This window comes from Macaca thibetana, chromosome 19 (genome assembly GCF_024542745.1).
Source record: "Macaca thibetana thibetana isolate TM-01 chromosome 19, ASM2454274v1, whole genome shotgun sequence".
Classification (NCBI taxonomy): domain Eukaryota; kingdom Metazoa; phylum Chordata; class Mammalia; order Primates; family Cercopithecidae; genus Macaca; species Macaca thibetana.
The window spans coordinates 6665330-6670899 of NC_065596.1; the positions used below are offsets into that span (position 1 = coordinate 6665330).

The following is a 5570-nucleotide window of genomic DNA, read 5'->3' on the forward strand; positions in this document are numbered from 1 at the left end:
GTAGTTCCTCCCAGTGTGGAAACTTTATTTTACTTATTTACTTATTTATTTATTTATTTATTTACTTATTTACTTATTTACTTATTTATTGAAACAGAGTCTCACTCTGTCGCCCAGGCTGGAGCGCAGTGGCGCGATCTTGGCTCACTGCAACCGCTGCCTCCCGGGTTCAAGTGATTCTCCTGCCTCAGCCTCCGGAGTAGCTGGAATTATAGACATGCGTCACCACGCCCGGCTAATTTTTGTATCTTCAGGAGAGATGGGGTTTCACCATATTGGCCACGTTGGTCTCGAACTCCTGACCTCAGGTGATCCTGCCTCCTCAGCCTCCCAAAGCACTGGGATTTCAGGTGTGAGCCACCTCCCCTGGACTGGAATGGAAACTATAGCATGGTAAGAATTAGAGTTTACCACTTCATCTGTAAGTTGCTGAGGTCTGTCATAAACTGGTTCCAGCCAGCCAGCTGACCTCATTCTACATGGTGTTTGGAAAAAAACTATGGGGCAGGGGGCTGTAAAACAGGCTCATATGTTCAAGCTGGTTAAATTCCTGTAGTCCAGGTTGGGTGCGGTGGCTCATGCCTGTAATCCCAGCACTTTGGGAGGCTGAGGCTGGTGGATCACTTGAGGTCAGCAGTTCGAGACCAGCCTAGCCAACATGGCAAAACCCTGTCTCTACTAAAAATACAAAAACTAGCTGGGTGTGGTGGTGCATGCCTGTATTCCCAGCTACTAGGGAGGCTGAGGCAGGAAAATCACTTGAGTCTGGGAGGCGGAGGCTGCAGTGAGCTGAGATTATGCCACTGCACTTTAGCCTGGGTGACAGAGCAAGACTCCATCTCAAAAAAAAAAAAAAAAAGGGCCGGGCGCGGTGGCTCAAGCCTGTAATCCCAGCACTTTGGGAGGCCGAGATGGGCGGATCACGAGGTCAGGAGATCGAGACCATCCTGGCTAACACAGTGAAACCCCGTCTCTACTAAGAAATACAAAAAAATAGCCGGGCGAGGTGGCGGGCGCCTGTAGTCCCAGCTACTCAGGAGGCTGAGGCCGGAGAATGGCGTGAACCTGGGAGGCGGAGCTTGCAGTGAGCTGAGATCCGGCCACTGCACTCCAGCCTGGGCTACAGAGCGAGACTCCGTCTCAAAAAAAAAAAAAAAAAAAAAGAAAAAGAAAAAAGAAACATTAAAAAAAGAATTCCTTAATCCCTGGCCAGGCGCAATGGCTCATGCCTGTAATCCCAATATTTGGGGAGGCCAAGGTGGGCAGATGACTGGAGGTCAGGAGTTTGAGACCAGCCTGGCCAACATGGTGAAACCTCGTCTCCACTAAAAATACAAAATCAACCAGGCGTGGTAGTGTGTGCAGTGGTGGTACATACCTGTAGTCCCAGCTACTTGGGAGGCTGAGGCAGGAGAATCACTTGAGCCCTGGAGGCGGAGCTTGCAGTGAGCCGAGATCATGCCATTGCACTCTAGCCTGGGTGACAGAGCAAGACTCCGTCTCAAAAAAAAAAAAAAAAAAAAAAAAAAAAAAATTCCTGTAGACCTGGAGGCCCTCCCTGTCTGCTTACAAAAGTAGAGATGACCACTGACTTTTGATCGTTTGACTTACGATTTTTCAGGTTTATGATGCTGCAAAAGTGATCTGTGTTCAGTAGAAACCTTACTTCGGTATAGTATTCAATAAATTACATGAGGTATGCAGCAGTTTATTACAAAATAGGCTTTGTGTGAGATGATACTTCCAACTGTAGGCTAAGGCAAATTTTTTTTTTTTTTTTTTTTTTTTTTTTTGAGACGGAGTCTCGCTCTGTCGCCCAAGCTGGAGTGCAGTGGCGCTATCCTGGCTCACTGCAAGCTCCGCCTCCTGGGTTCACGCCATTCTCCTGCCTCAGCCTCCCGAGTAGCTGGGACTACAGGCGCCCGCCACCGCGCCCGGCTCATTTTTTGTATTTTTAGTAGAGACGGGGTTTCACCATGGTCTCGATCTCCTGACCTTGTGATCCGCCCGCCTCGGCCTCCCAAAGTGCTGGGATTACAGGCGTGAGCCACCGCGCCCGGCCTTTTTGTTTGTTTTTTAGAGATGGGGTCTCGCTCTGTCACCTAGGCTGGAGTGCAGTGGTGAGGTCTCGGCTCACTGCAACCTCTGCCCTCATAGGCCCAAGCAATCCTCCCACCTCAGCCTCCCAAGTAGCTGGGACCACCAACACATACCTCCACGCCCAGCTATTTTTTTTGTTTTTTTGTATTTTTGTGTTTTTTGTAGAGCCAATGTCTCACCACATTGCCAAGGCTGGTGTCAAACTCCTGGGCTCAAGCAATCTGAGGGCCTCGGCCTCCCAAAGTGCTGGGATTACAGGTGTGAGCCACCGCGCTGGGCTTAAGGTAAGTGTTCCTGGCATGTTTAAGGTAGGTTAGGCTGAGCTACCGTGTTCACTAGGTTAGGTGTGTTAAATACTTTGATGGTGTGCGATATTTTCACCTTATGATGGGTTTACTTGGACATAACCACCTCGAGGAGCATCTGTATATATCCCCACAAATAGTTTTCTTTTTTTTTTTTTTTTTTTTTTTTGAGACGGAGTCTCGCTCTGTCGCCCAGGCTGGAGTGCAGTGGCCAGATCTCAGCTCACTACAAGCTCCACCTCCCGGGTTCACGCCATTCTCCTGCCTCAGCCTCCCAAGTAGCTGGGACTACAGGCGCCCGCCACCTTGCCCGGCTAGTTTTTTGTACTTTTTAGTAGAGACGGGGTTTCACCGTATTAACCAGGATGGTCTCGATCTCCTGACCTCGTGATCCGCCTGTCTCGGCCTCCCAAAGTGCTGGGATTACAGGCTTGAGCCACCGCGCCTGGCCATAGTTTTCAAAAGTACTGACAGGATCTTGCTGTCCCCCAGGCTGGAGTGCAGTGGTGCGATCACAGCTCACTGCACCCTCGACGTCTTGGGCTCAAGCAATCCTCTCACCTCAGCCTAGCAAGTAGCTGGGACTATGGGCATGCGCCACCTCACCTGGCTAATTTTGAAATTTTTCTATAGAGATGGGGTCTCGCTATATTGCCCAGGCTGGTCTCAAACTCCTGGTCTTGAGCAATCCTCCTGCCTCAGCCTCCCAAAGTGCTGGGATTACAGGTGTGAGATACCACCCCCGTCCAGTCATTGATTGTAAAGTTGTAATGGCCAGTTTTAAGTTCAAATCTAAAGGTGTCCAATCCCAACAACAGGCACAGAGGACCAGGTCTCCAACGGGTAGACAGAAGCGGGATCAGAAGGTGAGTATGAGGCCAGGCGTGGTGGCTCACGCCTGTAATCCCAACACTTTGGGAAGCCGAGGCAGGCAGATCACTTGAGGTCAGGAGTTCGAGACCAGTCTGACCAACATGGTGAAACCCCATCTCTACTAAAAATACAAAAGTCAGCTGGGCATGGTGGCACATGCCTATAATCCCAGCTCCTCGGGAAGCTGAGGAAGGAGAACCTGGGAGGCAGAGGTTGTAGTGAGCTGAGATCGTGCCACTGCACTCCAGTCTGGGCAGCAGAGTAAGACTGTGTCTCAAAAAAAAAAAAAAAAAAAAAGGTGTGTATGAGCTCCTGTGGCTGCTGTAACAAATCGCTATAGGCCTGGTGGCATCAAACAACAGAAATTTATTCTCTGATAGTTCTGGCAGCCAGAAGTCTGATATCAAGGTGTCAGTAGAGCCATGTTCCCTCTAAAGGCTCTAAGAAATAATGCATCCCATGCCCTGTCTCCTGATTTCTGGTTGTTGCTGGTAATCCTTGGGTTCTCTGACTCGTAGACGCATTGATCCAACCTCTACCTCTGTCTCCACGTGGAATCTTCCTCAGTTGTTTCTCTGCATCTCTTCTCTACTTCATATGAAGAACCAGTCACTGGATTCATCCATCCTCCTCCAGTAAGACCTCTTTTAATTTAACCAGTTACACCTGCAAAGACCCTATTTCCAAGTAAGCTCATGGTCTGAGGTTCTGGGTGGACATGACTTTTGAGGGGACACAACCTAATTCGAGAGCCTCCATTGTCAGGTGAGGAGGGGACGCCAGCAGGCTCAGGGTGATGGGAGCCATGGCAGGTGTGTGGGCCAAGGTTGGAGGCCATGTGGGGTCTGAATTATCCCCTCTCCAATCCCAGGAAGAAAATAAAGAAGAAAGAGGCGGGGCACAGTGGCTCACCCCTGTAATCCCAGCCCTTTGGGAGGCCAAGGCAGGAGGATCACCTGAGATCAGGAGTTTGAGACCAGCCTGGCTGACATGGCAAAACCCCGTCTCTACAAAAACACAAAATTACAAAAATTACCCGGGCGTGGCGGCGCTCACTGTAATCCCAGGTACTCAGGTTGCTGAGGCAGGAGAATCACTTGAACCCGTGAGGCGGAGGTTGCAGTGAGCAAATTGCGCCACTGCATCCAGCCTGGGTGACAGAGCGAGACTCTGTCTCAAAAAAAGAAAAGAAAAGAAAGAACAAAGAAAGGAGAGAGAGTTGGTGTTCAACTCTTGGTGAATGCCTGGATTACTACTGTATCCTTGGCCAAGTCATTTCCCTCCTCTCCGAGCCTCAGTTTCTCTGCCTGTGAAATGGGGCACAGGAAGTTGGGCCTGAAGACTTGCAAAATGCTTGCTAAGGTTAAACACAGGCCAGGCACAGTGGCTCTGGCTGGGCCTGGTGGCTCACATCTGTAATCCCAGCACTTTGGGAGGCCAAGGCGGGTGGATCACCTGAGGTCAGGAGTTCGAGACCAGCCTGACCAATATGATGAAACCCCGTCTCTACTAAAACTACAAAAATTAGGTGGGTGTGGTGGCAGGCACCTATAATCCCAGCTATTTGGGAGGCTGAGGCAGGAGAATCGCTTGAACCCGGGAGGCAGAGATTGCAGTGAGCCAAGATCATATCATTGCACTCCAGCCTGGGCGACAAGAGCTAAACTCTGTTTCAAAAATAATAATAAGGTTAAACACGTTTCAGGTAAGAGCTGGGGTCTTTCTCAGATTCTGATGTCAGATCTGGGAGTTTCCTGTGTTGTCCTGTTGTCCAGAGGGGATTCCAACAACATCTTTCTTTCTTTTTTTTTTTTTTTTTTTTTGAGACGGAGTCTCACTCTGTCGCCCAGGCTGGAGTGCAGTGGCTGGATCTCAGCTCACTGCAAGCTCCGCCTCCTGGGTTTACGCCATTCTCCTGCCTCAGCCTCCCGAGTAGCTGGGACTACAGGCGCCCGCCACCTCGCCTGGCTAGTTTTTTGTATTTTTTAGTAGAGACGGGGTTTCACCGTGTTAGCCAGGATGGTCTCCATCTCCTGACCTCGTGATCTGCCCGTCTCGGCCTCCCAAAGTGCTGGGATTACAGGCTTGAGCCACCGCGCCCGGCCAACATCTTTCTATTATAGACTGAGAAAAACGGTAGGCCGGGCATGGTGGCTGATGCCTGTAATCCCAGCACTTTGAGAGGCCAAGGTGAGTGGATCACTTGAGGTCAGGAGTTCGAGACCAGCCTGGGCGATATGGTGAAACCCCATCTCTACTAAAAATACAAAAAGTTAGCTGGGCATGGTGGTG

The 5570-nt window shown here is 50.1% G+C and overlaps 1 protein-coding gene across 20 annotated transcripts in view; it reads right to left on the bottom strand.

Annotated features, from left to right (window-relative positions):
* Nucleotides 1–5570, bottom strand: part of CCDC124 (coiled-coil domain containing 124) — a 112976-nt gene that overhangs the window by 47875 nt on the left and 59531 nt on the right. The window contains exon 1 of one of the 20 annotated variants that reach the window (XM_050769796.1): nt 3145–3154. The exons of the other annotated variants lie outside the window; for them this stretch is intronic. The gene's annotated coding sequence lies outside the window, so the exon portion shown is untranslated. Of the gene's footprint in view, nt 1–3144; nt 3155–5570 lie in introns of those variants that run through there. 20 annotated transcript variants of the gene reach the window in all.